The sequence below is a fragment of the Procambarus clarkii genome, chromosome 6 (genome assembly GCF_040958095.1).
Source record: "Procambarus clarkii isolate CNS0578487 chromosome 6, FALCON_Pclarkii_2.0, whole genome shotgun sequence".
NCBI lineage: Eukaryota > Metazoa > Arthropoda > Malacostraca > Decapoda > Cambaridae > Procambarus > Procambarus clarkii.
Genome location: NC_091155.1, coordinates 21,784,639 through 21,808,039, shown reverse-complemented (window position 1 = coordinate 21,808,039; position 23,401 = coordinate 21,784,639). Strand labels below are relative to the sequence as shown.

At 46.8% G+C, this 23,401-nt stretch overlaps 1 protein-coding gene across 1 annotated transcript in view; it reads left to right on the top strand.

Moving 5' to 3' along the window:
* The window catches only part of LOC123754004 (uncharacterized), a 152,615-nt gene that overhangs the window by 42,172 nt on the left and 87,042 nt on the right, over positions 1-23,401 (top strand). The gene's annotated exons all lie outside the window — the stretch shown is intronic.

Sequence of the window (23,401 nt, the reverse complement as noted above, 5' to 3'; positions counted from 1 at the left end):
CCTCCCATCTACTCACTACCCCGCTACGAGGTCCCTCCCATCTACTCACTACCCCGCTACGAGGTCCCTCCCATCTACTCACTACCCTGCTACGAGGTCCCTCCCATTTACTCACTACCCCGCTACGAGGTCCCTCCCATCTACTCACTACCCCGCTAGGAGGTCCCTCCCATCTACTCACTACCCTGCTACGAGGTCCCTCCCATTTACTCACTACCCCGCTACGAGGTCCCTCCCATCTACTCACTACCCCGCTACGAGGTCCCTCCCATCTACTCACTACCCCGCTACGAGGTCCCTCCCATCTACTCACTACCCCGCTAGGAGGTCCCTCCCATCTACTCACTACCCTGCTACGAGGTCCCTCCCATTTACTCACTACCCCGCTACGAGGTCCCTCCCATTTACTCACTACCCCGCTACGAGGTCCCTCCCATCTACTCACTACCCCGCTACGAGGTCCCTCCCATATACTCCCTCACTACCACCTGTTACGTACAGGTGCGCGAACATCTGTGCTTTCTGGGTTCGAGTCTCTTGCAGGGGTTGAGTCCAATGTGTGTTTACCTTTGTACCTTTGACGTGTTTTTTAGGCAAGTTTACGTATATATATATATATATATATATATATATATATATATATATATATATTATTAAATATGACCGAAAAAGTAAGATTAATAATTCTATCACGAATTTTCTCTATTTATATATTTAGAATTATTAATCTTACTTTTTCGGTCATATTTAATAATATATGTCTACAGGAAAGACTACTACCAAAATATACTAATATATATATATATATATATATATATATATATATATATATATATATATATATATATATATATATATATATATATATATATGTCGTACCTAGTAGCCAGAACGCACTTCTCAGCCTACTATGCATGGCCCGATTTGATTAATAAGCCAAGTTTTCCTGAATTAATATATTTTCTCTAATTTTTTTCTTATGAAATGATAAAGCTACCCATATCATTATGTATGAGGTCAATTTTTTTTTATTGGAGCTAAAATTAACGTAGATATATGACCGAACCTAACCAACCCTACCTAACCTAACCTAACCTGTCTTAATAGGTTAGGTTAGGTTAGGTGGCAGAAAAAGTTAGGTTAGGTTAGGTTAGGTAGGTTAGGTAGTCGAAAAACAATTAATTCATGAAAACTTGGTTTATTAGGCAAATCGGGCCTTGCATAGTAGGCTGAGAAGTGCGTTCTGGCTACTAGGTACGACATATATATATATATATATATATATATATATATATATATATATATATATATATATATATATATATATATATATATATATATATATATATATATATATATATATATATATATAGGAAGGGAGTACCACCTCTAGCTGGAAGAAGGGGGACCCATAGCCTCGGAGGAAACCACGCATAACGCATTAGAGGGAATGTTTAGATCCCCTCCAATACAGTTTCTGTGTGCTTTTCTCCTACCACCCCTTTCCTTGAAGGAGGTGGTATAAGGTATAAAGAGGAGGTATAAGCTTCCTTGGAGGAGCTTATATGTATATATATATATATATATATATATATTAAACACTGCTCACCATAGATTATATTTATCATATAGTATACTACACTTATATAGACATGAGAGATATAACAGGTAATATAGATGGGGTGAACTCCAAGATAGCAGCGATAAGATCTTATATACGCGTGTATTGTTTATCACCATTCCCCCTACTATAGCATCTCCCTCCAGTAAGACGTACTATGACTAACATCTCCATTGATCAAACAATTATGTATTAGCGATAAGACCGACCATTAATGTATAATGACTTACTGTAAATGTATAGCTCTTGAAATAGAACATTCCCTGTAACAAGCTGACATGTAACTATAAGGTGTGAAGGGTAGATGAAATTGTTTATGTAATAATCTAAGATGAGGTCTGATAAAGACCTTTTGTGCCCTCTGTAATGCTTTTTGCGCTACCGCTCACAGGATGAGTATGGGGTGAACAATAAACTAGCCGCTTCCGGCGGCAACAATCAAAATCAAATAAGGCTTATTAGGTACGAGGCCTGAGCAGACCCAGACTGCTCAGTGCCGGCCTGAGCAGTCTGCTGGTGGCGTGGTGAGGCAGGAGACGGGACCTGCTTCACCGCCTGCACCTCGCCTGGAAAAAGGCGTAGGTTCACATATATATATATATATATATATATATATATATATATATATATATATATATATATATATATATATATATATATATATATATATATATATATATATATATATATATATATATATATATATATATACAATCTTTGGACAACACCCACCAGTGGGACTCGAACCCAGAAAGCACAACTACCTTCCAGTAGCTGGCATAACTAGTATGCTTTAACCCACTACGCCATCAGACCTTACAAAAGAAGTAGATAGTTCGAGATATATATTACCCATATATTCCAAGGTGGTTTCTGACTGTTGCTTATTCAAAACGTTGAAAAGATTCCTTTTGTATGAGTAGTGAACATTCTGTTCCTCTTCTGGTCTCTTGTGGTGATGATATATGGTCATGAGGCTCTGTGGTGGTGATGGGTAGTGGTTGTGGTGACGATATGTGGTGGTGATGATGGTGTTTATTATGGGCTATAGTGGTTGTAGTGATGATAATCACCTTGTATCTGATATTGGTGTGTTAGACGGAGACATATACACCTATACCCGTCCCCAAAGGTAACATTTGGTAACAAAGGTAACAAAGGTAAAGGTAACACCTGGAACAAAATGTTCCAAGTAGCACGGGCTGTGGTGAGCCCATACCCCCCTCTCTACATGTCCGTTTCCCCTGATTCATCGGATAAATTGTCGTAACAGATGCGAGCATGTGCGCGCGCATGAGTGCCCGCCTCTCATGCCCAGTTGAGCATGCGCGAAGCGTGCCCCGCCTGCCCTGCCTGCCCCAAGAAACATTGGTATACTGTCCGCACATGGACAGGCTCCTGTATTTACCAAGATGTTGTGCTTGTAGAGTCGCCCGTCGGCTCCTAAGGGCTCCTGCCTTCCCAGCTTTGTGGGTACTGGTTTTCTTATGTGTGTAGCGGCTTTCTTATGTGGGCACTGGTGCATAGTTGTGTGGGGAGGTAGGTGTGTGGCCGGGCCTGGGCCGGAGGGGAGTACAGAAGCCAGGCTTGGCTGACAGGTGGGAGACACGCCTCTCCTCTTCACCAGTACTGACTGTGGCAAGGCGGGAATGAGGTATGAGTGGTCCTGGGCTGGAATGGAATGTGTGTGAGTGAGTGAGTGAGTGAGTGAATGAGTGAGTGAAAGTATGTTGTGGTGTGCGTGGGAAGGCTTATATATAAGAGGAAGCTGCGTACGGAGTAAACACGCACTCTAGCGACATTCGCTAAGTTAAAAATATACAAACAGCGTTTTTTTCCGACAACTTTCCGACATTTATAGTATATGTGAGAGGGGGGGGGGGGAGTTTACCGCAGACATCAGTTAACGAGGTTTTCAGGCTAGAACACACTTGCGCGCGCGCACACTCACCCTGCACCTCACCTCGCTGGAAGACAGAAGAGCTCGGGGAGACATGATCACCACATACAGAATTCTCAGGGGATGTGATAGGGTAGACAAGGATGGATTATTTAACTCGGGTGTTACACGAACAAGGGGACACAGGTGGAAGCTGAGTACCCAAATGAGTCACAGGGACGTTAGAAAGAACTTTTTCAGTGTCAGAGTAGTTAGTAAATGGAATGCACTAAGAAGTGATGTGGTGGAGGCTGACTTCATACACAGTTTCAAGAGGGGGGCAGTAACCCAGGCGGCCTTGGAAGGGTTCGAAATTACAAGAGATGAGGTCAAGAGACACGACACCTGTTGGTTCTGGATGTGAGAAAGGCTGTTGATCTAGACGGAATCTCACCATGGGTATTGTCCTAATGGCCCGAGCCAGTCGGCCGAGCGGACAGCACACTGGACTTGTGATCCTGTGGTCCCAGGTTCGATTCCGGGCGCCGGCGAGAAACAATGGGCAGAGTTTCTTTCACCCTATACCCCTGTTACCTAGCAGTAAAATAGGTACCTGGGTGTTAGTCAGCTGTCACGGGCTGCTTCCTGGGGGTGGAGGCCTGGTCGAGGACCGGGCCGCGGGGACACTAAAAAGCCCCGAAATCATCTCAAGATAACCCGAGTTCCATTCCCGGCGGAGGCGGAAATAAATGGACTGAGTTTGTTTCACCCTGATGCACCTGTTCACCTAGCAGTAAATAGGTACCTGGGAGTGTGTGTGTTAGAGAGAAATATATGTAGTAGATATAATAGAAGAAAAATAGATTGGTTAGAAAGGCGGGGTCCAAGAGCTAATAGCTCGATTCTACAGACACAAATAGTAAATGCACACACACACTTAAATGTGGATATAAATGAGCCCAGTAGGCTCAAAAACCTGTGCATCACTAGACTGACAGTTGAAAAAGCGGGACCACAGAGCCGAAGCTCAACCCCCGCAAGCACAACTAGGCGAGTACAAGCCACCGAGTACAGGCGCCTGAAATATGAAATCGTGCCATCTGGGAGGTGTGACGTCACCCGATGACGTTATCTTGTGTTTGTTTGCGTTCAGGTAGAGACTTGTGCAACATTGAGGCGGTCAGTTGGGTGTGCCCGGTGCCAGGTGATAGCAGCGTGTCCGACCACCTGGCTTGAACCTCATTATCTCTTAACGCTTGATCAGTGGCTCTGGGGCCAGATTCACGAAGCAGTTACGCAAGCACTTACGAACGTGTACATCTTTCTTCAATCTTTGACGGCTTTAGTTACATTTATTAAACAGTTTACAAGCATGAAAACTTGCCAATCAACTGTTGTTATTGTTATAAACAGCCTCCTGGTGCTTCGGGGCTCATTAACTTTTTAGTAATTGGAAACAAAGCCGTCAAAGATAAAGAAAAGATGTTCAGGTTCGTAAGTGTTTGCGTAACTACTTCGTGAATCTGGCCCCTGGCTTCCACCTCGTGTCCCCTTCCTCAATGGCCTTCGTCCCGCTCCTCGTCCTTCAACAGCTGGACAGTCTCGTGTTGTGGTGCCACCCCCCCCCTCACCCCCCCCCCCCGTCCCCCTAACGTTTCCCCAACGTCAAGAAAACGATCAATGTAAAGTGCCTTTATCCTAACCTACCAGAGGACCCAAAAACAGAAAACGGGACAGTACGTCACTTTCGCCAGCCTTTTTCATGTACTAGTACGACAGTTTTTGGCCTTATGTAACGCGCACGAGGGAAAAGCGAGGATGTGGGAGGACAGGTTGCACACCGCGCTGCGGGCACCTGCCAACCCCGCCACATGGACCGTTCCTCGCACTCCGCCAGGAGCCTCCTGCTGTCCCTGATTGGGTCATGCTTGAAACTGCACAGTGGACACACACACACCGTGGTTTGTGCTTGCGAGGGTTGGGCTCTGGCTCTTTGGTCCCGCCTCTCAACTCAATCAACTGGTGTACAGATTCCTGAGCCTACTGGGCTCTACCATATCTACATTTAAAACTGTGTATGGAGTCAGACTCCACTACATCACTGCCTAATGCATTTTATCTGTTAACTACTCTAGCACTGAAAAAGTTCTTTCTAACGTCCCTGTGGCTCATGTGGGTACTCAGTTTCCACCTGTGTCCCCTTGTTCGCGTACCACCAGTGTTGAATAGTTTATCCTTATCTACCCTGTCAATTCCCCCCTGAGGATTTTGTAGGTAGTGATCATGTCTCCCCCTCACTTCAGTCTTCCAGTGTCGTAAGGTGCATTTCCCGCAGCCTTTCCTCGTAACTCATGCCTCTTAGTTCTGGGACTAGTCTAGTGACTTGTCTAGAACACACACACACACACACACACTGTGTGTGTGTGTGTGAGAGAGAGAGAGAGAGAGAGAGAGAGAGAGAGAGAGAGAGAGAGAGAGAGAGAGAGAGAGAGAGAGAGAGAGAGAGAGTTATGCAAAGTCGTACACACAGGGATGCACCGGGTGTTGGAGGAAGGTGGAGAGATAACAGTGGATATTTTATATTTATGGAAAAAATACCTCTGGGTTTTATACCTAGTTTTATAGTACTTGATAATATGAGGCAACTCTATTTCTCTCTCTCTCTCTCTCTCTCTCTCTCTCTCTCTCTCTCTCTCTCTCTCTCTCTCTCTCTCTCTCTCTCTCTCTCTCTCTCTCTCTCTCTCTGAGATTGTTTTTGGAACAGGTAGGGAGGAGAGGGGTAGGCAAGGGGGGGGGGGAAGCAGACTAGAGCGAAGGTAAGCGAGGCAGAGTAACCCATGGGTGATGGGTGAGGAAAGTGTATTGTGGCGGGGTGAGTGAAGGTGAAGGAAGTGTGTCAGTGAGGGAAGATACTGGTGGTCGTAAGGTGGGGAAGGAGGGATGGTTTAGGGGAAGGGGGGATGTGGGAGGGAGGGGGAGGGAATGTCTGGACCGGGCGGGTGAGGACACGCTGGAGTATCGGCTTTAACTATGAGGGGGCTGTGATGCTAGCAAGTAGCAGCAGCAGTAGCAGCAGCAAGGGGGGATCACCAGCATCAGGAGCGGGGCCGGAGCACCACCAGTAACAGCAGCAAACAGCACCCGAAAGAGAATCAAGACCACACAAAAGGCAATCAGCGACAACAAAAAGCCACAGCAGTGACGATAAGAACAGCCAAGATAACAAAAAATATAAGACATGGCGCTCAAGGATGGTGTGGTGGACGCCAGCGAACCATATATATTCTCCCTCGCCTGGCTGCCGCTCGCGTCCTGTCACCAACACGATACATAGTCTTGTAGTCCCGGGGATCGATTCCCGGCGCGGCTATTTTTTTTATTGCAGTAATGGTTGCAATAATCCCCCGAGGAGCACACAGACAAGATTTCATCTCGCACCAAGGAAAGGTTAAGTATACGTCTCTTAACCCGGTCCTGACAAGAAATATATAGAAATGACGGGGGAGGGAAGTGTCGCCAAAGTGATCGGTTCGCATCCGGTCGTGCGCGAACGCCTTCTTGCGCATCTTGCTTGAGAAATGTTGCTTGGCAACCTGGAGTAGTGGCCCGGATCTTGGGTGTACCATAGCTGGTCATGGGGGTGGCTTGTGTACCATAGCTGGTCATGGGGTGGCTTGTGTACCATAGCTGGTCATGGGGTGGCTCGTGTACCATAGCTGGTCATGGGGGTGGCTGGTGTACCATAGCTGGTCATGGGGTGGCTCGTGTACCATAGCTGGTCATGCGGGTGGCTTGTGTACCATAGCTGTACATGGGGTGGCTGGTGTACCATAGCTGTACATGGGGTGGCTGGTGTACCATAGCTGTACATGGGGTGGCTGGTGTACCATAGCTGTACATGGGGTGGCTGGTGTACCATAGCTGTACATGGGGTGGCTGGTGTACCATAGCTGTACATGGGGTGGCTGGTGTACCATAGCTGGTCATGGGGTGGCTGGTGTACCATAGCTGGTCATGGGGTGGCTGGTGTACCATAGCTGTACATAGGGGTGGCTGGTGTACCATAGCTGGTCATGGGGTGGCTGGTGTACCATAGCTGTACATGGGGTGGCTAGTGTACCATAGCTGTACATGGGGTGGCTGGTGTACCATAGCTGTACATGGGGTGGCTAGTGTACCATAGCTGTACATGGGGTGGCTAGTGTACCATAGCTGTACATGGGGTGGCTAGTGTACCATAGCTGTACATGGGGTGGCTAGTGTACCATAGCTGTACATGGGGTGGCTAGTGTACCATAGCTGTACATGGGGTGGCTAGTGTACCATAGCTGTACATGGGGTGGCTAGTGTACCATAGCTGTACATGGGGTGGCTAGTGTACCATAGCTGTACACGGGTTATCTGCTAGGAAGGCTAAACAGCTGAAGGAAAAATTTACCCATTGCTCCTTGACTACTGAACAAATTCACGAGATGAATTCGTATTAATCTTATTCAGAATGTTTGGTCACACGATAATCGAGATATTAACAAGTTATAATGAAAATATAACCATTAATGACCCGATCCAGTTAGTAAGACTAACGGGAATTTTTAATACACATTTTTTATTTTTTTTTTGGGGGGGGGGGTATTGGTGCCCATGGGGTGGAAACCCTTGTGGGGCATTAATAACTTGTATGTAATTGTCCGAATAGATTCTGAAACTTATAGCCTCAGGCTCCTTTCAAATTCAAAACTATTCATCAATGTGTGTACATACATAATTTAGTTTACCGCAACATTATAGAACATTATATTTGCCTAAGAGAAAGTCATAATAACACACACACACACACACACACACACACACACACACACACACACACACACACACACACACACACACACACACTTCAGAAGATAACATCACTAAGGTCAGTTATAGCGCTGAGGCGGGGCCCAAGAGCCTGTGTCACCCCCCGCGGGCACCCGGTGTGATCACACACAAGCACAGGTGTACACACACACACACACACACACACACACATGACTCACAATCCCCCAACACTCCATATTTGACCGCTGTGTCTGACGCCACTGACAGCGGTTCCGCAATATTCCATAAACAACAACAAATTAAAGTCACATAAATACTTGCAGGTGTCAGAGATCTGTCATTTAATGACAGGCGGCTCCCGGCCGGTGTCACACACACACAAAAAATTATATTTCGAACAGAGAACGAGGCACTGACAATTCGAATTCGAAATCAATTACATGTAAACTGGAGGTAATGCCAGTTTGGAGGGAGGGATGACAGTGCCAGTGAGGGGAAGTAGGGATGACAGTGCCAGTGAGGGGAGGGAGGGATGACAGTGCCAGTGAGGGGAGGGAGGGATGACAGTGCCAGTGAGAGGAGGGATGACAGTGCCAGTGAGAGGAGGGAGGGATGACAGTGCCAGTGAGGGGAGGGAGGGATGACAGTGCCAGTGAGGGGAGGGAGGGATGACAGTGCCAGTGAGGGGAGGAAGGGATGACAGTGCCAGTGAGGGGAGGGAGACATGACAGTGTTGACGCCACAATGTTGACGCCACAATGTTGACGCCACAATGTTGACGCCACAATATTGACGCCACAATGTTGACGCCACAATGTTGACGCCAGGTAAATATGGAAGACGTCAGTGAACAAACAATAAACATAACTAGAAAAACATCACTGCAGGGAAGAGCCGTATTGGTGTTATTTACGGTAAGGAATGGGAGGAGAGAGGGAGAGGGATGGAGGGGTGGGGGGGAGAGAGGGAGGGGTGAGTGGGGGGAGATGGCTGCAGGAGGTTGGGGTTGGGGGGGTTGGGGAAAGGGGGGTGTGTGCGATAAGACAGAGGTTAATGTCCGTTGTGAGTGGGTGACTTAGTTCCCGGGTCATCTGAAGGTCATTGTCCTTACAATCCCTCACACACCCCGTCCACCACCACACTCCTGTCTACCACACTCTCCTGTCCACCACCACACTCCTGTCTACCACACTCTCCTGTCCACCACCACACTCCTGTCTACCACACTCTCCTATCCACCACCACACTCCTGTCTACCACACTCTCCTGTACACCACCACACCCTCCTGTCTACCACACTCTCCTGTCCACCACCACACTCCTGTCTACCACACTCTCCTGTCCACCACCACACTCCTGTCTACCACACTCTCCTGTCCACCACCACACCCTCCTGTCTACCACACACCCCGTCCACCACCACACTCCTGTCTACCACACACCCCGTCCACCACCACACTCCTGTCTACCACACTCTCCTGTCCACCACCACACTCTCCTGTCCACCACCACACTCCTGTCTACCACACTCTCCTGTCCACCACCACACCCTCCTGTCCACCCATCCATTGCTTCGATGGACCCTGGCACTCTACTCCAACCGTCCACCACTTCAATTGACCCAAGTGGAATGGTGAAGGAATGCAACATTCAGCTTGAGGAACATTGATACCTGAGGATACATTGATACCTGAGGAACATTGCACACGCCGTGGAGCCCAAATATTGACTCGTGCCACATAGGTTGACGATATGCAAAGGGGAATCGTGGTATCAAATGTTCGAGTGAGTAGGATTGCTAGAGTTGATCTGAGGGGGAGGGGGAGGTACCTGAGGTGGAGTGGGGGGAGGGTGCTGGTGGTGTGTGTGTGTGGGGGGGGCTTTCTGTCTGTTCTTCGTTCCTTCCTCCTTCCCTTCCCATCTTTCTACCTCTATCCTTACCTCATTTTCTTCCCTCCTCTCCATCTCATTCTCTACCCCTTCCTCCAACTCACTATGATATCACTCTCTATCGTCTCGTGCTCTTTACATTACATTTTGTCGTCCGACATTTCCATTCCTCCATCTCATATATATTTCCTTGTCACTGTCCCTCATTCTCTCTCTCTCTCTCTGTCTCTCTCTCTCTCTCTCTCTCTCTCTCTCTCTCTCTCTCTCTCTCTCTCTCTCTCTCTCTCTCTCTCTCTCTCTCTCTCTCTCTCTCTCTCTGTCTCTTTCTCTCTCTCTGTCTCTTTCTCTCTCTCTGTCTCTTTCTCTCTCTCTCTCTCTCTCTCTCTCTCTCTCTCTCTCTCTCTCTCTCTCTCTCTCTCTCTCTCTCTCTCTCTCTCTCTCTCTCTCTCTCTCTCTCTCTCTGTCTCTTTCTCTTTCTCTCTCTCTCTCTCTGTCTCTTTCTCTCTCTCTCTCTCTTTCTCTCTCTCTCTCTCTCTCTCTCTCTCTCTCTCTCTCTCTCTCTCTCTCTCTCTCTCTCTCTCTCTCTCTCTACTGGTCATATATTTTGTTGGCGACCATTCATCAGTCTCTCTCGCACTCCTCAGCCACCATTGTGCCGCTGCTGCCCCCTGGGGGAGTTTCTGGGAATCATGGTGTTTACATCTCCCAGCTGTTGTGGCGGGATGCGTGTGGCAGCATCCTCGTCCTCACGCCGCGGGTTGCGTGAACCAAGGTTATACAGCCACACACAAATCACAATAGCGTGATGCATCAAATGAACAAATCCACAAGGGCCGCTCGAACCCTCATCACGGCCCTTGTGGATTTGTTCATCAGAGGCACCTCATACCCGTCCAAAGACCATCAGTGGATCCTTACCCATCCTGTGAGAAGGAAGTAGACGTTGGACATGCCACTAAGTGGTAGTCGTAGAGCCACTAAGCCTCTGACGTCAGGGCCACAGGGCCGAGGTGCCTCTATCCAAGGAGGTGCATCTATCCCAGGAGGTGCCTCTATCCCAGGAGGTGCCTCTATCCAAGGAGGTGCATCTATCCCAGGAGGTGCCTCTATCCAAGGAGGTGCATCTATCCCAGGAGGTGCCTCTATCCAAGGAGGTGCCTCTATCCCAGGAGGTGCCTCTATCCAAGGAGGTGCCTCTATCCAAGGAGGACCTCGGCCTTTGAGGACATGTGTGTTTTTCTCCAGTTGGTTGGCAGGTTGGAGAAGCAACCCACGCGCCTACACGCTAGAGGGCGCAATAACTCGATACCCATCCTGTGGGCGGCAGCGGAAAAGGTTACACAGACAGATAATTAGCTTAGGAACTATACCCCAAGATTCATTTGGCTAAACAAGTTCCAATTTTGATAACGTAATTACATGGTTTAACTGCGGAACTATTCACATATCTTGAGATTATCTTGAGATGATTTCGGGGCTTAGCGTCCCCGTGGCCCGGTCCTCGACCAGGCCTCCTTTTTGTTACACATCCCCAGGAAGCAGCCCGTAGCAGCTGTCTAACTCCCAGGTACCTATTTACTGCCAGGTAACAGGGGCATCAGGGCGAAAGAAACATTTTGCCCATTTGTCTCCGCCTCCACCGGGGATCGAACCCGGAACCTCAGGACTACGAATACGAAGCGCTGTCCACTCAGCTGTCAGGTGCCTTAAATATCCTTGGGTCATTATACAATTCGCGGAATTCAGAGATAACACCGTCAATGATGTCCAAGAAATGTGTAAGTACTTCATTCATAATGAAGTACTTCATTCATAATGAAGTACTTCATTCATAATGAAGTACTGGCAGGAATATTAGCCAAGTATTCAGAGTTTGCTTACTGTAGGTTCAGTCTGCACGTGACTGTAAAGCTGCCGCCCAGTTGGGTGGTGTCAGTTAACTGTGTAACTGACTCACCGTACATGTAAATAACCTTGGATAGAGACTGTTATAGGCCACTTCTTGAATCATTTGTGATATAAAAAAGAAAATGTGCATATTATATATATATATATATATATATATATATATATATATATATATATATATATATATATATATATATATATATACATATGTCGTACCTAGTAGCCAGAACGCACTTCTCAGCCTACTATGCAAGGCCCGATTTGCCTAATAAGCCAAGTTTTCCTGAATTAATATATTTTCTCTATTTTTTTTTCTTATGAAATGATAAAGCTACTCATTTCATTATGTATGAGGTCAATTTATTTTTATTGGAGTTAAAATTAATGTAGATATATGACCGAACCTAACCAACCCTACCTAACCTAACCTAACCTATCTTTATAGGTTAGGTTAGGTTAGGTAGCCAAAAAAGTTAGGTTAGGTTAGGTTAGGTAGGTTAGGTAGACAAAAAACAATTAATTCATGAAAACTTGGCTTATTAGGCAAATCGGGCCTTGCATAGTAGGCTGAGAAGTGCGTTCTGGCTACTAGGTACGACATATATATATATATATATATATATATATATATATATATATATATAAAAATAATACCTTATGTTGTCGTTTGTAGTGAATCTGTGTGCTCGTATCCTCAGTTTCAGTACCTGTTCCTTCACTGTTGTTCATCCTGTTGGATCTCACAGCTGAAGATGTAAGATAGTTGCAACCCGCTGACCATGTTACTGTTGCATCCCGATGGTTGCAACAGTGAAGGTTGCAACCCGCAACCCTCACTGTTGTCCCTTCACTGCAACAACCAAAAACGCCCAGATGGAGTCACCCTGCAGCCATGGAGGGAAGGTAAACAGGTCGTATGGGACTACACGTGGGCGTCTACATTGGCTGTCTACCTTTCTACCTCACAGTACAGTTGAGGGAGGCGGGGCAGCCACCTTCAGGGAGACACAGAAACCCAACAAGTACAGAGACCTAGAACGTTGTTACAGGTTCGTGCCGATAGGCTCTGAGACTCTGGGCGCCTGGGGTAAATGTGCACTTAAGTTCCTAAAGGAGGTGGGTGAGGACCTCATTGGGAAAACTAAAGACTCAAGAGCGGCCAGTTTCCTGCTTCAGCGCCTCAGTGTTGCAGTTCAGAGGGGATTATATGCTCCTTGATGGAGCCCTGTTTGTACATTGTTAATCGCCAAGAGAGGGACGTTGTTGTCTTGCCTATATACTGAGATCTTTGGGGCTGACAGTCCCCAAGTAGGCATGTGAAGGCATAGACGACGTTGGTTTCTTTCAAGGCGTTCTGTTTGGTGTCTGGAGAGTTCTTCATGAGTCGGTTGTCCGTCTTCTTGTTTTTGTAGTAAATTGTTAATTGTGTCTTCTGATTTTGGTCTATGGGGGATAACGTTCCTATCAGTAATATCTTTCAGGACACTTTCCTCCGTTTTATGAGCCGTCGAAAAGAAGGCTTCCAGCGCGTGTGTGTAACTGGCTTTACAAGATTGTCACTTGCCTGAACCCAGTATGTGCCTCTAACCTTTTCCACCACCGCCCCCGGTATGGGGTGCATAATAAATGACTATCTTCTTATCTTGAGATGATTTCGGGGCTTTAGTGTCCCCGCGGCCCGGTCCTCGACCAGGCCTCTACCCCCAGGAAGCAGCCCGTGACACCTGACTAACACCCAGGTACCTATTTTACTGCTAGGTAACAGAAGCATAGGGTGAAAGAAACTCTGCCCATTGTTTCTCCCCGGCGGCCGGGATCGAACCCGGGACCACAGGATCACAAGAACAGCGTGCTGTCCGCTCGGCCGACCGGCTCCCGACCGACTAAACGTCAGAGTGCGTTTGGCTAAGTAAGCTGCAGCCTTGAGAAGCCAGTTACATTGTTTATAAACATTGACAGCAGTCTATCCCCAGTCTTTATCACACTAACGTAGCCTAGGAGCGCTGAGAGAGACGCCTCGCCACACTTGCCTCACGGCTGATAGGAATGACTTGCCGCGAAAGGAACCAAGAAAGATATGATCACTACATGGTGTTTAACATGGGCGGGACACGAACCTGGAGGGAACATTTTACGTACTCAAATGAGCCAGAGACATTAGAACATCTCTGCTGTCAGAGTAATATGGCAGTTTAAGAGAACTCTCATGTAAAGTGATGGAGGAAGACTGTATATACAGATTTGAATGAAGGTTTAATAGCTGTCAAAAGGTTGTGGAAATTAAAGGTTAAGAGGATGGACTGCAGAGCTGAAGCTCAGCCACAGCAAGTACATTTGCGTGAGTACACATACAAAAGCTACATGTGTACAGGTTTATTGGGCTGAAGTGTAGGAGTCTATCTTGAAGTGTTTGTAGTATATACATAACAAGCAATTAAATATGCTTATTTAGATGCATTCAGCTTTGCAATAGCTTCCGCAACTTGCTGAGCTGACAACCCTTCTAGCGATGCACTACTTTCTTGACCCATCTCTGTAAAGAGATCATGCTCAAATAAAAATTTATAATTAACAATGGGTTGGCCCAACTATAAATAATTTTAAGAAGATTTACAATGCCTTTAAGATTTAAGCCCGATTAATCCGGTACTTCTTGTAAGAACTTCTTGAAGAAGTCCACCTTTGAAAAGTCCGCCATGAGCCACATTGACAGCATCTCACGGCTCATAAGATAACCTCCATAAATCATTTACAAATTACTCCATCACTTTTACAAATTACCTTATCATCAGATTAATTGTAAATCATTATCCCTAAAAAAAAACTCAATATTAAAGTCACAACGTCGATAGAGGACACACATAGGGGCTGGGTGGCCGAGTGGACAGCGCTCTAGACTCGTAGACCTAGGGACCGGGGTTCGATCCCCGCACCCGGCGGAGACAGATGGGCAGAGTTTCCTTAACGCTGATGCGCCTGTTACCTAAGTATGATCAACATTAAACCAACTTATGTTAAAGTTAAACCAACATAGCATTAAAACAAAACAAAAGGTTGAACCAACATACGATTAACGTTGAACCAACAAAGGATTAGCGTTAATTCACAATTAAATCAATGTATAATCAACAATAATTCAATATATGATCAACGTAGGATAAACGTTAAATAAACGGTGATTCAATGCTACGTCAACATCGTGTGGTGGTCAGCATTAGCCCTCCGGGGATGGGGGGGTGAGGGGCAGCTGGGTTATGTGAGGCGGAGGAGGAGGGGGGGGGGGGGAGAGAAGGGGTGTTAACCGCATATAGAATATCCTCTGGTACCACTTCATACCTTAAAAGGAATCTGACATGCAAAAACTACAAGCAGTGCAGAATAAGGCGCTAAGGAGAGCAGCAGAACACCGTCCACCATATGATCAGACAATCCAGGAGCTCCATGAGCTCCTGGACATACAGCCACTAAACATCAGACTGCAGCATTTGAAAACTGGACTGTTTTCTAAGAGAAGTTCCGGATCAGCCGGGCATGTGTATGTGGCCCTGCGGGCCGCTCCAAGCAACAGCCTGGTGGACCAAGCTCTCACAAGTCGAGCCTGGCCTCGGGCCGGGCTTGGGGAGTAGAAGAACTCCCAGAACCCCATCAACCAGGTAGCATCAGGGTGTGGAAGTTGGTGGAACACGATAGCAATGTTAGAGGACCCAATGTTAGAAAGATTGCTTGCAAGATGAGACGCCCCGCTCCCACAGCTGGTGGCCCAAGAGCCTCGATTTACTCGATGAAAACCCAGCCCAACAATACATAATTCCCAGATGAAATACTCATCAGAAACGCTCTCCCTCTCTTAAAAATAATGAAATAAATAAAATAAATAAAAATATATAAATAATCAATACTGATAAAAAGAACGTCAAAGTGTGAAAGCACTGGAGTGTTTATATGTGAATACTACAGAGTATTCACCTACAGACATGACATATGCTGGAATACATGTGAAGAACAGCACACACACTCTTACAGCACACTGACAACAGAGAGCAAGATTAGCTTAGCTGCCAACACACACACGCATCGTGTCAGCAAGGCGGACAGCCCGCCGCCTATCATAACACACTGTATTTCCCATTTCCAAACTTCTCCCTTTGCCTGTGCTTCACCATACACTTTACTCCTTCCCCCCCCCCCTCAGCCCCAAGGAAAGTTGGCTTGTAGGGGGAGGGGGGAGCCGGGGGGGGGGGGATGAGTGTGACTGCTTCAGTCAACACTGGCGAACGGTGGAGTCCTTATATTCAGGAGTGCTTGGGATGCCGCCCCGGGCGCCAGGGTGTCTGAGAGGGAAGAGTTGATGAGGTGGGGTGACGGGGTGCAGGGACGGCGGAGTGCAGGGGAGGAGTGCAGTGGGACTCTTGGGTAAGAAGACCAGGCGAGCTAAGGTCACTCTGCCACCACACGTCAACACTGACGGAACCCGCGTCCTGTGTCGCCCCTGACAATGGTCAGCCCAGCTGATGGTGCGGAGATGTGTCTCTTCTGCTCCCTCTCTACCTCCCACCGTCACACACCTCCCACCGTCACACCTCCCATCGTCACACACCTCCCACCGTCACACACCTCCCACCATCATCACATCTCCCACCATCACACACCTCCCACCGTCATCACACCTCCCACCGTCACACACCTCCCACCATCACACACCTCCCATCATCATCACACACCTCCCACCGTCACACACCTCCCACCGTCACACACCTCCCACCGTCACACACCTCCCACCATCACACACCTCCCACCATCATCACACACCTCCCATCATCACACACCTTCCACCGTCACACACCTTCCACCGTCACACACCTCCCACCGTCACACACCTCCCACCATCACACACCTCCCACCATCACACACCTCCCACCGTCACACACCTCCCACCATCACACACCTCCCACCATCACACACCTCCCACCGTCACACACCTCCCACCACCATCACACACCTCCTACCGTCACACACCTCCCACTGTCACACACCTCCCACCGTCATCACACCTCCCACCGTCACACACCTCCCACCATCACACACCTCCCACCGTCACACACCTCCCACCATCATCACACACCTCCCACCATCATCACACACCTCCCACCGTCACACACCTCCCACCGTCACACACCTCCCACCATCACACACCTCCCACCATCACACACCTCCCACCATCACACACCTCCCACCATCACACACCTCCCACCATCACACACCTCCCACCATCACACACCTCCCACCATCACACACCTCCCACCATCACACACCTCCCACCGTCACACACACCTCCCATCATCATACACCTCCCACCACCATCACACACCTCCCACCATCATCACACACATCCCACCATCATCACACACATCCCACCATCACACACCTCCCACCATCACACACCTCCCACCAGATCGAATAAATTAAACTGGAACAGAATACCAGAGATAAAGAGGAATCCAAAATATCTCCTCATTTCCTACTTTACCACAGAATACAAATCCTCGACCAGCACTGGACCTGTACTTACAAGTGAAGGTTCATACACAAAGGACGACAAAGAAACTAACTAAGATCCTAAAACATCATTATGAGGTTACTTATCACCCAAGTAAACAACATGACGGTGGAAGAGCTAGACAGCTTATTTATAAATGATATTCAAACCTCTGAACACATAACTGATATCAACACGAACGTTGCTGATTTTTTAAAAGAAATATTGACAACATGCCGCACATGCCCCCACCTCCAGGAACTGCTGGCTGTTTGAATTCAATATCCATAAAGAAGTGTAGAGTAGCACGAGTCCTTAGTGTAGTATGGAGAAAAAACTAGGATTCAGGAGAGATTCCAGAAGTACTTTAAGTGGCAGATATTGCTACTCTACACGAGGCAAGGGGCAAATTATTGGCTAAACATGAGAGATCAGTGGCACTAATATCACACATAATAAAAGTATTGCCCGAAATACATACTTTTTACTTTTGTCGTACTGCCCGAAACGCTATGCGTGCTTGTGGCTTTACGAGAATGTAAAAACATCAATGCTATGAACTCTCATAAACCCAATGTACCTTCTTGTATATAAATAAATAAATATTTGAAAGTGATTAGGAATCATATCTCCTGTTTTATGGAGACAATGGTTTATGTTTTATGGAGACAATGTTTTATGGAGACCTTCACAATCTAGGTCGACATGGATTTAGAGCGGGAAGATCCTGTCTCTCACAGTGACTCAACAACAATGACAAAAATCACAGAAGCATTAGAAGAAAAGCGAAACTCAGATATTGTATACACAGACTTTGCAAAGGAATTCGAGGCATGTCTATGGAGTGGTAGCTTTAAACTGAGATAAATAAGAATAACAGAAAAATAGGGTGACGGATTTTAAACTTTCTGTCAAACAGAATGCAAAGAGTAACAGTCAGTGAAATCAAATCACGTCCAAACGCAGTGAAAACCTCTGTACCCAAGGGCATAGTCTTGGCACAACTGTACCCCAGGGCACAGTCCTGGCACCACTGTACCCCAGGGCACAGTCCTGGCACCACTGTACCCCAGGGCACAGTCCTGGTAACACTATATCCGAGGGCACATTCCTGGCACCGCTGTACCCCAGGGCACATTCCTGGCACCGTAGCTTTTTCTCAGGCTCATGTCAGATATAGACAAAAGTACATGTCATAGCTTCGTGTCATCCTTTGCAGATAATACACAAATCAGCGTGAAAATGACTTGTGTAGAAGACACTGCAAGCACAAGACGATATTATTTAAGTCTTTGATTGGGCAAATGATTATAATATGAGGTTTAACAGTGATAAGTTCCAGGTACTTAGGTATAGTGGAAATGATGATCTTAAACAAAACACAAGGCACAAGATACAATCAGACTTACTCATTAAAAGGAAAACAATATGTACAATTACTGGGAATTATGATTTCTGACGACTTAACGTTTATTTAAAGTGATAGGATCGTTTATGATAAGGTCCTATCAGATAGATTATGATAGGATCTATCCTTTATAAATGATAGGATAGCTTTCATAAGTCATGCCTGGCCTCGGTCCGGGCTTGGGGGAGTAGAACTCCTCCCAGAACCCCATCAAGCAGGTACCGTCCACTCTAAGTTAATGGACCTCTGGAAAGGAGACGAGAGAGGTATCAAGTAATAATATACATGGGACATACTGGAAGGCCAGGTCCCAAATTTGCACAGTAGAATAACAACATACTGGAGCGAAAGGTACGGAAGGAAATGCAGAGTAGAACGAGCAAGAAATAGACCTTGAAGGAGGTTTCCCTTCCGCTAGATGTAGAGGTGCCATGGGCACAATCAAAGAGCACTGTATCACACACCTCCCACCGTCACACACCTCCCACCGTCACACACCTCAGAGGATCATCAGAGGCCCACGGCTGTCTAGTCCAGACTCTCCAATCAATTGCTATACACCCCTCATCATACACTATCCGGCATAGACCTGTCATCACACATACCTACCATACGACTCATTAAACACCATTAACAAACGATAGCTTTCAACAACACCAGAAATGAGGTATTGTAAATGCGACACCCAGTGCACGGTTCTATAGTAAGCAGGACCAGCATGGAACTCACACATGATAAAACAAGAAAATAAAGTTCAAAGAAATTCAACGAAACGAGAAGCAAAGATTTAGAGATATGAGCTATGAGAACGACGATAACTAAGTCAGAGGTGTTGAGAAGAGACAGAGGGCAAGAAGGGATATGATCACAACGTGCAAGATACTTAGTTGAATAGACACAAGGCGGATAGAGATATTGCAACAGAACAAAGGGATACAGACACACAGAGCCAGAGAAGCGAAAGAAACAAAATTTAATTAGTGAAAGTGGTAAACAATTAGAATGAACTTGACCCATTCACACTCTCAGCTTCTAGTCTAACCCTCTCCCCTAGCCCCCCCCCCTCACTCACTCACTCACTCACTCACTCACTCACTCACTCACTCACTCACTCACTCACTCACTCACTCACTCACTCACTCACTCACTCACACACTCACACACTCACACACTCACACACTCACACACTCACACACTCACACACTCACACACTCACACACTCACACACACACACACACACACACACACACACACACACACACACACACACACACACACACACACACACACACACACACACACACACACACACACACACACACACACACACACACACAAAAGCACTGCTCATCACACTCAACTTCACTACAATAACCACGACACAATTGACGAATAATTATACAAATGACGAAAAGGTTCAAGTCACTCAAACCTTGCCATTCCTGAACCCGCAGCGATGCCACTTCCAATCTCCCACCAACCCGATCTCCCAATCTCCCACCAACCCGCTTCCAATCTCCCAGGAACCTGCTTCCAGTTTCCTGTCAACTCCATCAAACCAATCCCTCAAACCTCTGCCATTGCCTCTTCAGGAACCCCTTTCATTCCTCCCCCGCCACCCCCCCCACCTCCGTCTTCCCCGCCATCCTCCGCCCCCAGCTACCCACAATGCCCCGGTGATACTGGCGGCGAAGGCGGCGACGGCGAGGGTATTGTCCCCTGCCGGAGCGAATTTTAACCCCGCCAGCGAATGACCTTTGCAAGGGCTTCAAGGGCAAAGCAATCGTGTCTAGGCCGCTGACCCCTGTAAGGAGGAACCCACACCAGCATTGTCTTGGTTGCTGGTCCCCTCTCTTCCTCCTCCTCCTCCTCCTCCTCCTCCTCTTCTTCCTGCTTTTCCTTCATTCCCTCCTTCTTCTTTTATTTCTCCTCCTCCTCTTCCCTCTCCTTCTACTCTCTTCTTGCTCCTCTGGTGCTCCTGCTTATAGGGTACTTCCTGCACTTCCTCCTGCTACTTTTATGGCGCTGTTGCTATTGTTTCCAACTCTCATGCTGTTGTTGATGACACTTGTTGCTGCTGTTGCTGCTACTGTTGCTGTTGCTGCTACTATTGTTGCTGTTGCTGCTGTTACTATTGTTGCTGTTGCTGCTGTTACTATTGTTGCTGCTGTTACTATTGTTGCTACTGCTGCTATTGTTGCTGTTGTTACTATTTTTGATGCTGCTGATATTGTTGCTGTTGCTGCTATTGTTCCTGTTGCTGCGGCTGCTTCTGCGGCTGCGGCTGCTGCTGTTGCTGCTATTGTTGCTGCTGCTGTTGTTGTTGGTGGTGCTGCCGTTGTGCTCTTGTCACGGAACAACAGTACTCCTGGTCTTGTAACGGGCGCTACCGTTGTACTGTTAGGAAGGTGCTATGGTGTCTCTCCCGCTCTTCACCCCTCACGATACAACTATCCTTGAGTCATATAATGCAGGAACCCGCCGTCCTCAGAGCAAATTAATTACCATAAGGAACCACACCCGCCTCCCCCCCCCCAAACCACCTGGGTAGTTATCTAGATATTTGTAATGGTCTAAAAGCATATTACAGTTCCATTGATAGTATTCATGTAAATTGGCAAGTGAATTTTTGAACTAAGATGATTATTCTCGTTGTAATTTTATTATATTATATATCGTTGGTTTAAAATTTAAAAAAATACATGCTGAAAACGTTTTCTTTGAAGAATTTGGTTTTCTGTAAGCAGAATTCTCGGTTATACTGAAGTAGTTTTCTAATTCCATATTTATTCTTATCATTAATACACCGTATTAAGGTAACCAAATGTAATGAAACTTAACCTAATAAAATCGTAAACTAAAGTAATATTATCCTAACTTTATCATGGATAAAGATATTACCACTAATTACATGGTCGTTGTTAATCCATTCCCATGAGCGGATTTCCTCCGTATGAACAGGTTGAATGTACAGTACAATCATTTACCTGTTACCATACATGGCACTCTTCGTCCCTGTTGCAACCTGTGCAACAACTATTACGTTTGCTGGTGTTGGTGGTTGTGATTGTGGTGATAATGGTTGTAGTTACCTATCAGTGTCTACGGGGAAGTGAAGTCCACCTCCTTATGCCCCGCCGACCAGCCTTACTGTACCTTTTGGGTCATAATTTAACTTCCCTGACGTTCGAATTATTTGTCGAATCTAACTATAAATTTGTGACTGGAGGTGGCTTCCCCAACTTCTTTCTTTAGTACATTCCACTTGTTGACCCACCGTACAGGGTACGAGTACTTACTTTACATGTCTTCAACTCATTTGCGTTTCCAGCTTCCACCTGTGTCCTCTTGTCCAACTTTCTCTCAATTTAAAGAGTCTGTCCCTGTTCACCGTTTCTATTACCTTCAATATCTTGTATGTTGTGATCATATCCCCTCTTGTTTCTTCTAGCATGGTGGGTGGTGGCGGCTCTGGTGTCAATGAGGAACAGCAAGGGTGCTGTGAGGTAGTGAGACACATGTAAATAAAGCAGCCCCCCCCCCTTCCATCCCCCCACACCATCAACCTCCCCCCGTCAACCCCCACCCCACCTTCCCCCTCACCCACATTGCCTGCACCACACACGCACTCACGCAAGCACACGCGCACATACAAACTAACTCAGAAAATAGTAACAGGAATCGACAGAATAGACAAAGAGGAATTTTTTCACACCTGAAACACCATTTCAAGAAGAAGCGGTCATAGATTTAAGCTAAGGAAGCAAAGGTGACGAAACAATATATATAAGAAAAAAGTTCTATTTTTGCAAACAGACGGTTGGAAGACATTAAGTGAGGAGGTGGATGATACCGTGACCATCAGTAGTTATACACACACATACTGGGGGTCTGGTGGCTGGGTGGGCAGCGCGCGGGACTCGTAATCCTGTGGCCCGGGCCGCGCCGGCGAGAAACAAAAATAGACAGAGTTTCTTTTACTCTGATGCCCCTGTTATCTAGCAGTAAATAGGTACCTGGGAGATAGACAGCTGCTACGGGCTGCTTCCTGGGAGTGTGTGTGTGTGTGTGTGTGTGTGTGTGTGTGTGTGTGTGTGTGTGTGTGTGTGTGTGAAAAAAAAGAAATTAGTTTGTTAGTAGATAGTAACAGTTGATTGATTGGCAGTTGAGAGGCGAGCCGAAAGAGTAGAGCTCAACCCCCGCAAGCACAACTAGGTGAATACATACACACACACACACACATACACACGCACACGCGCGCGCCCGCAAACATAATGAATCAAATCAAATAATTCTATTTTATTGCCGGAAACAAGGAGGCGCTAACAGCCAGAAGGACTC